Genomic DNA, 8,748 nt, shown 5'->3' on the forward strand with positions numbered 1-8,748 from the left:
CTCCCTCCCTTCCCTTCCTCCCTCCCTTCCCTTCCTCCCTCCCTTCCTTCATTCCCTCTCTCATTCCTCCCTCCTCCTCCCTCCCTCTTCCCTTCCTTCCCTCCCTCTTTCCTTCCTTCTTTCCTTCCTTCCCCGCCTACTTCCCTCCTTCCCTTCCTTCCTCCCTTCCCTTCCTTCCTTCCCTTCCTTCCTTTATTCCTTCCCTCCCTTCCTCTTCCTTGCTTCTTTCCTTCCTTCCTCCTTCCTTTTTTACTTTCCTTTTCTTTTTGCTTTTGAACTTGAATTTTTGTCCAGCTTTTTAGTTAGGACATAGGAACCTCTTGCACTTTCCTCCCATTGCCCCTTATTCAGTAGTTCCCTTTTAAAATAAATTTATTTCAATTAAGTTTGGGGCAAAACACAGGAAAAAACTTAGTTCTTCCTCAGAGGAGGATGCCTAGGACAGCCATAACCAAATAACACAAACTATGTGGCTGAAACAATAGAAGTCTATTACCTGGCAGTTCTAGAGGCTACACATCCAAGATCAAGGTGCAGGCGGGGTCGTTTCTCCTGCTCTATGCTCCCCCCACCCCCAGCTTTTAGGGGTTTGCTGGAATCTTCTTTGTCTTGTGGATGCATCACCCAGATGCTGGTGTTCATGTTCACACGTGTGCATGTCTGCCTCCAAATCTCCCCTTGTACAAGGACAGGAGTATATATGGATCCATAGTACGTATAGAATATATCAGAGAGCCCCACCCTACTCCAGGGTGACTTTATCTTCACTAGTTATACCCCATTCTGCAGGCCTGGGGGTTAGGATGTCAACATAGGGATGTTTAGGGGGACGTAGTTCCACTGATAACACCCGTTAGCTAGTGGTACATCACCTCACCCTATTGTCAACAGAGAAAGCACTCAGAGGCTCATGAGAAATCACTGCAATCACGAAAAATCTCCAGGCTCTAGTATCCGTGCTCCCTTATGTAGCTATTTTGCGTCTAATGTCAGTCAAGCAATTTTACATCAAATCGGCCCATAGTCTCATGTTGTTTGCTCTTTCAGTCCAGTCACAGTCCTTTCCCTGTGCAAGTCTACTTCTGGGAGACCCTCGCTGGAATAGGTTCCCCAGCTTCTGCCTCTTTTTGCTTTCATGATAATTTTACTTAAAGTGCCTTCCAGACCTTCCCACCACTGGACCTTGGTCAGGTTTATTTCATTGCACCTCAGCACAGATTCCTATTTTGGTTAAATGCCTGGGATTAACTTGAAAGTATTACAGATGTTTTTAAGTGCTACCTGTATCATTTATACACACACATAATTTTTTTTCTAGAAGAAAAATCTAACAAAGAGCAATGACCAAGAAAATGTACTGAGCCATGTACATAGGGAGTACTATGTACTTAACTATGTCACCGGCCCTGTTAGGCATTCATCTGTTATCTTGTATTTCTTTTATTGTAACACTTACAATGTTCAGTAACATTTCTCCTTTCGTTTCCTACCATCTGTGGCCATCTTGTGCCTAGTTGTATCCACAGAAGTCATTTCAGCACCTGACACATGCTAGGTTCTCAGTAGTACAACTCTTGTTGGCCATACTTCACTGAAAATGTTGACATTCCAATTGAACTTTTTTAAAATTATTTTTTTTATTTTTTATTTTAGAAAGGGGGGCACATAATGGGGAAGGGGCAGAGGGAGAGAGAGAGAGAAAGAGAGAGGATCCTAAGCAGGTTCCACGGCTCAGCACAGAGCTCATGTGTGTGTGGGGGGGGGAGGGGGCTCAAACTCACCACCCTGGATCATGACCTGAGCCTAAATCAAGACTCTGATGCTCAACGACTGAGCCACCCAGCTGCCCCCCAATTGCACTTTTGTGACTGAAATTTATTCAGTCCTTATCATAAACAATGCAGCTAATTAGAATTCAGAAATGCCGGGGTCCCTGGCCCAATTATGACTTGGGGTGCTGGTTTCCACACTCAGTAAATCCACAGTATCTGGAGTATACAGTAAACACCGTCCTAGCCATAGAAGTTTGCTAACAGACTAAGTTTAAAAGTGATCATCTGGTTCGCAGACATGTGTTTACACTCTCTACCAAAACACTGTGAGTGGAATAGAAAATGGCAAGGCCAGAACATTTGATTCAAGAAAGGAATTTAAAACGACTTTGCGATTCGAGGGCCTCCTCATGCAGAATTCCTTTTAGCCTTGCTTGGATGGATACAGAATTCAGGAGTCCTCGGTCTTGCATTTTAACCGGGCAGCGGGAGCGGGGCGGACGTGCAGCGTCACCTTCTAAACCGGCGACTTCACTCCCCTCCCTGGTAGCACTTTCTTCTCATTAAAGGCAGAAAACCTGGGTGCAGTCCTTGACGGTTTAAGAATGAATGCTTGGTTGTGTGTTTATTTACACAGTCAGCTGATGCTTGTTGAGCCCCCACGAGCCGAGAGTCCACGAGGAAAGTACAGAAGGGCAGCCTCTGGAAACACCAAAGCGAAGAGGAATTTCCTCCGCCGCCGCCGCCAACTTCGCTTCCCCCTGTGCACCTGCCGCGGCCGGCGGGGCGCTGGTGGGCTCGGGCCCGCGAGGGCGGGGCTGCGGGGCTGCAGCACCGGGCGGGGCGGGACGGGGCGGCGACCCCGGAGCAGCCGCCTTGCTCCGTCTGCTACTTGCTCGGGCACAGCCGCCCGGAACCTTTAGGCGCCCGGCTGGTTTCGGTTCGGCTCGGTTGTCCGAGCGCAGCGCGCGGTCCTCTGCGCGCCGGGATGGAAGCCGCACCCACCTGCTTCGCGGGAGGAGCCGGCCCCTCACCCGGCCTCTCACCGGAAGGTTCCCGAAGACCGCGATCGGTGTGACGTCACGCGGACGAGCCCCTTCCCGCGCACAACACTCAGCTCGGCTCTCGCCTTTCCCGCCGCGAGGCTGGTCCAGGCTTTTTCCCCGGCACGGGGAGGGTGCGCGCATGCGTGCTGTCGTGCAGGTGCCAGTCCAAGCTCCCGGGTGTCCCGCGCGAGCCCCCGCCCATGCGAGCGCGACCTCCTCCGCTAGGGCGAGCGCGGGAACCTGGCGGAAGTGGCTTTCCCCCTAATGCACCGCGATTTGATCACCAAAGTCCCTCCGCCCGCCGCGCAGCTGGCTCTGTGGCTTAGTTGGCTAAAGCGCCTGTCTCGTAAACAGGAGATCCTGGGTTCGACTCCCAGCGGGGCCTGCAAAGCCTTTTTTTGTTTGGCCATTTACTCCAATTTTTTAGTCTGAAATCATCTCTAATCTCAATCTCAAATCTACTGTTTGGAGCTCTAATCTGGCTTACAGTCCTGCGTGCGGGAGCCTTCCCAATAGTTCCTGATTTCTCAGGAAGGGATTAATGACTTGTTGCTGAATAGTGCGCTTGTTGGGGAGGAGGGTCCAACTCTGACATGTTGCGGATGTCAGTCCTCCTCCCCCCATGATGCCCTTTTTAGCAAAAATCTTTGTGTCCTGAACTCGTTTGTCGTTCTCTTTCATCTTTAACCTGTGGGCTTTCTTTTTCTGACATGGCCATTTTCGAAGAGTACAGAGCAGTTATGTTGTAACATACTGCATAATTTGGGTTAGTCTGCGGCCTCTTCACAATTAATTTAGGCTCTGTATTTTGGGCAGGAATACAACTGATGTTGTGTCTTTTTCAGTGCATCACATCAGTGGACATATAATGTCAACTGTCCCATATTGTCCCGTTCTTGCTGATGTTAATGTTGGTCACTTGCTTATGATGATGTCTTCCAGATTTCTCCGTAACTACTTTTTTTTTTCAATTAATAAGTATCTTTTGAGGACATGCTTTGAGACTATGTAAAGGTACTGTTCTCATTCAACTTTTACCTATTTAATTTATCACTCGATGATTCTTGCCTAAATCAATTATTAATGTAATGATTTCCAAATGGTGATTTTCTAAACCCATCATTCTTTCTATATTTATAATTTGACTTCTTAGTATAAGAAGAAGACGATTTCTTTCTTCTTCATTGACTTATTTATTTGTACGGATTCACAGGTTGTTATTGTATCCAATAGGTTATAGCCCATTACTATCAGTATTTATTTTGATATTTCTTAACCTGAAGCACAATTCAGAGTTCAGTGTAGTAAACAGGAAGCACTCTAAATGTCTTAAGCAGGAAGGATTTAAAAACCGGAAACTGGATTAGTATAAAGTCAGCAGAAGTGATTGAGAGACAGACTTCAGACTGGACCTTCAAGTAAGAGTCCAAGAAATATCCACAAGACTGTGTTTGTGCTTTCCCCTGATTACAAGGATATCTATATCCTCACATATCTATAGAACTGCTTTACAAGGGAAGCTAGTGATAACATTGCTGAGCTTGTGGACATGCCACCATGTCTGTGAACCATGAGGTTAAGCTTAGGAGACCGCCTTGTCTAGAACCCTTCCCAAACTCAGGAGCTGTGACTGCACATTGGAACGTGGATGATGGCATTGGCTCTGTCACCGCTCTCTCTCCTGTTCTACAGAGGCTGGGCTTGTAACATTGCTACAGAGAAAGCATGTGTCCACAGTCTGGCTTGCCAGCAGAAAATGGCCAAAATGAGCAGGATAATATCCTGTTTTGTAAACCTCAGAGAAGTGTGCCTAATAGTTGTTTTAATATAATTTGTATCAAGATCCCTAGGTGCAAGGGGGTATGGGACATACCCTTTGTAGCTTTCCAAGCCCTCCAGTAAAGACTGTCAACCAGAAGAAAGTAGGAATGCATGCTGAATGCCAATACGTATCCAACAAATGTACACTCTCCTTTTATCCCTGGGGTGTGAAGACAGTAACAATAGCACTGCCTCCTGGGCACATTTAGAATTGTGTCAGCTTTCTAGGGCTGCCGTCACAAAGCCCCACAGACACGATGGCTTAAATAACAGGAATTTTTTTTCTCACAGTTCTTGAAGAAAGTAGTCTGCAATCAGGTGTTGGTTGGGTCGTTCTTCAAAGCCTTTCCCCTTGGTTTGTGGATGGCAACCACGAGTGTCTTTATATTAAATACAACCAGGCAAATGAATCAATATTTTTATTTATGTAGGGTTTTTTTTTTTTTTGGTGTCTTAAATAGGCTTTCCCTATAGAAAGTTCAAGAACATTAATTTTTACTTTATTTAAAGACCAGTCTCTGTTTCTTAGCCTCACCATATCAATTTTTTCGCTTCTGTATTAGAAAATGTTAAATAAATTACAATTGCTGAATCTTCACACATAAAAGATGAACTTAATCCTTGCTCAGGCAATGGGGGAAATGCAAACAGAAGTACAGACTTTGGCCAAACGAAGCAAGAGGCATCGTCATTATAGGATTTGCTGGGGAGGGGGGGCGAGTTTAAGTTTTAAATATAATAATATAATATAGTATAATATAATTGAAACAGTGTTTTATAGAATCAAAGCAAAGCAGGACTGTATATAAAGTGGCAGCAGCATCAGGCAGGCCTGAGAATTGGACTCACATCCTGTTTTCTTAAAACTACAGAGTTAGAGGGGCATCTGGGTGGCTCAGTCTGCTGAGCGACCGACTCTTGAGTTCAGCTCAGGCCATGATCCCAGGGTTGTGGGATGAGGCCCCATGCTGAGTGTGGAGCCTGCTTAGGACTCTCTCTCTCCTTCTGCTTCTCTGCCCCCACTGGCATGTGCTTGCTCTCTCTCTAAAAAAGTAATAAAGAAAACTATACAGTTATAATAAATTTTAGAAGATGTTCCTGAAAATCCTTACTGAAACTCTGGAAAGTGGTTGGAAATAGAGTCTAAGTTTCTATGTCAAAGTCATAGCAAAATTTTTTGTCAAAGCCAAAGTCATTTAAGCCACATCAGTTAGATAATAAGGATACTCTATTGTTACTGACATGATTTCCAAGAACAAATTTTCTTAGCCTATGTTTTTAGAGGACACTGTTGGCCTATGTCCCTGATGATAATTGGTAAGAGCAGTTTTTTCTGGTTTACAAAAAGAACCAAGGAGAAGCCAATAAAACCTTTTGCTCTCTGCATGGATTTTTTTTTTAAATGTTTATTTATTTTTGAGACAGAGAGAGACACAGCATGAGCAGGGAAGGGGCAGACAGAGAGGGAGACACAGAATGGGAAGCAGGCTCCAGGCTCTGAGCTGTCAGCACAGATCCCGACGCGGGGCTTGAACCCAAGAACTGTGAGATCATGACATGAGCCAAAGTCAGACGCTTAACCGACTGAGCCACCCAGGCGCCCCTCTCTGCATGGATTTCTAACCAAGTCTCTCTTTCCTCTTGTACCTGAAGACTGTTCTTGGCCTACAATTTCTCCTTGTTACATTCTCAGCTTCCAGCAACCAACTCATTAGAAATTAGTCATGTGTTTACCCCATTTATACCAGTGGTGGACTTCCTAGTCAGCGGCTGGCTTTAGATGTGATCTCCTCTAAAACAGAAAGAATGAGACGTAAAGCATTTCTTTGGTTATGAACGGTAGAGGCACTTATGACAAAGTTCAAAAAGTTGCTGACAAAGCAAAGTTGCAGAAGTGGAAATAACCAGTCCATCGTCTCAGCTTAATCTCTCCTTACCCTCGCCTCTGCTCCTTGTTCAAGGGGAACAGAACATCAGTCTGTGCCCTTGGCAGAGCAAGTCGAGTATTTTCTTCGGCAGCATATTTGGCTTTCCGGCCAGAGTGAAACCTGACTTAGTTGCTTCCAGTTTAAATTGCTCAAAAGTGTCAAAAGGGCTAAAAGCCACAGACATCTGGTTCAAGATGCAGCATTTTAAAAAGGCGTGCCACAAGCAGCCAGAGACTGGAGATGCTGGGGATCGAACCCAGGACCTCATACATGCAAAGCATGCACTCTACCACTGAGCTACATCCCCAGAACTGTAGAGTTTATGGGGCACAAAAATACCTTTCTTTATGAACATACATCAAGTTTTCTGTAAAATGTATTTCACTACACTTTGTTGTGCAAGAATTATATGAATTTTACAGGTCTTGAATGTCAGAAAGAAAATGTTTGTAAATCAATATCACTAAAGGCTTTAGATTCACCTTAATCTGCCCAGGCCCAGCTCAAAACAAGCAGGTGGAAATGTGGGTTTTATCCTAACAATGACCAAGAATATGTCATTCAGATCATGAGACTTTTGGAAAGGCTGGCATGAGAAAAACTAGACCCACAGATGGCTACAGCAACCCCCTGGGAAATGTGATGGACGGACAAAGTCCTGGGTACAGGACGGAGACAGAGTCATCTTGCAGGGTCCACTCAATCTCAGGTTCTAGGCTTGGAATTGTCCACAGTGTGTGTAAATCTCGGCCCAAGAAGGAAGAGCCCACTCTGTAGACTGGGTGAGTAAACCTGTATCCTGTGGAATAGAAAGTATAAGAAAGACGCTGAAGATTCAAACATAAATCCAGGTTTTAATACTTTAGAAAGGGTTTTAGGGTGAGGCAACAGCTCTCAAAGCATGGTCTTTGTATCCGCAGCATCAGCATCACCTGAGATCTTGCTAAAAGTGCAAATTCTTAGGCCCCATCTCGGTGAGTCCAGAACTTGAGGCATGGGGGCCCAGCAACCCTTGTCCTGACAAGACCCGGAGGTGATGCTGATACACGCAAAAACTCAGGAACAGTTTTTGTACAGAGCTTTTGAACAGTCTGCTGTGCAGAATGCTACCTTACTACATCATTTTCCAACAACACTGCAGGACTAAGGTACGTCCAACATTTAAAGATTAAACAATTTAACATAAGGTCTGAGTTTTTATAAATATTTGTGTGTAAGGGAAATCTAAGTTTTGAATTTATGTTTTTAATACACTGTGAAAATAGAGTGTGAATATTTACAAATGTTAATTTTTAAAGCTTAATGAATTGTGCACTGACGTACAAACCATATCAGACCCTTCTCTCGATGTTGGAAAGCCCTTGAACATCAGATAATCTGTCCACTGGCCATTCGAAGAGAAGAGGAAGATAAAGACGAGCGAAGGCAGATTAAGAACGGCAAAAGGCCGAAAGAAAGCGCGTCTACAGGTGTAGACGTCCCGTGCGTGGACAGACCAGGGATGAACCGAGGACCTCAGGCCTGCATCGAAGGTCACGTGGGAGGGAGCGAGGGCAGGAGGGCAGACCGCCCTGTCCAGGACTGGACTCAAGCATCCAATCGCGGTGCCGGCCGGCACCCAGGGCAATTATGACCAAAATGATAAAAACTCCTGTTCCGGGGCAACAGTTGCACCCCATGATCCCACCACCGACGGGATTCAGGGGCGTAGAGGTTAGCACCTCCCCCGCCGGTCAGCGCAGTCCGCGGGCTGAGCCTCCAAAACCCCCGAGGCCGAATCGCTAAGAATCTGGCCAGGTTGACCATCCGGGGACCACGCAGGAGTCGTGGCACACGAGTCTCGCTCCCTCCTCACTAGACCGGCCGCCGGCCCCCTCGCTATGGCCCCTGGCCCTGCCCCAGGCTGGGGGAGAGCGGCCCGCGGGGCTCCGCCCGCCATCTGCGCACCTGCGACCGGCCGCTCGCGCGCGCCGCCCTCCGGTACCCGGCAGCAGGCGTCTCAGGCTCCTTCTCCCGCACCGAACCTTCATTCTGGCTAAAATCCCACCGGTGCAAACCTGCGAATGAGTCAGGGGGCGGGGCGGGGGCTTTCCCGGGGTCCCGGAGGAGGGGGCTGGTGGTGGTGGTGTGCACAGGGTGGTGGTGTGCACGGAGTGTGCATGGGGTGGTGGTGTGCACGCG

At 46.8% G+C, this 8,748-nt stretch overlaps 2 non-coding genes across 2 annotated transcripts; one reads left to right on the forward strand and one right to left on the reverse strand.

Annotated features, from left to right (window-relative positions):
* Nucleotides 1-3,129: 3,129 nt before the first annotated feature.
* Nucleotides 3,130-3,203, forward strand: TRNAT-CGU (transfer RNA threonine (anticodon CGU)). Its single transcript has one exon. It is a non-coding gene; the product is annotated as a tRNA-Thr (tRNA).
* Nucleotides 3,204-6,802: 3,599 nt separating this feature from the next.
* On the reverse strand, nucleotides 6,803-6,874 carry TRNAA-UGC (transfer RNA alanine (anticodon UGC)). Its single transcript has one exon. It is a non-coding gene; the product is annotated as a tRNA-Ala (tRNA).
* Nucleotides 6,875-8,748: the final 1,874 nt, after the last annotated feature.

This window comes from Panthera uncia, assembly GCF_023721935.1.
Source record: "Panthera uncia isolate 11264 chromosome B2 unlocalized genomic scaffold, Puncia_PCG_1.0 HiC_scaffold_25, whole genome shotgun sequence".
NCBI lineage: Eukaryota > Metazoa > Chordata > Mammalia > Carnivora > Felidae > Panthera > Panthera uncia.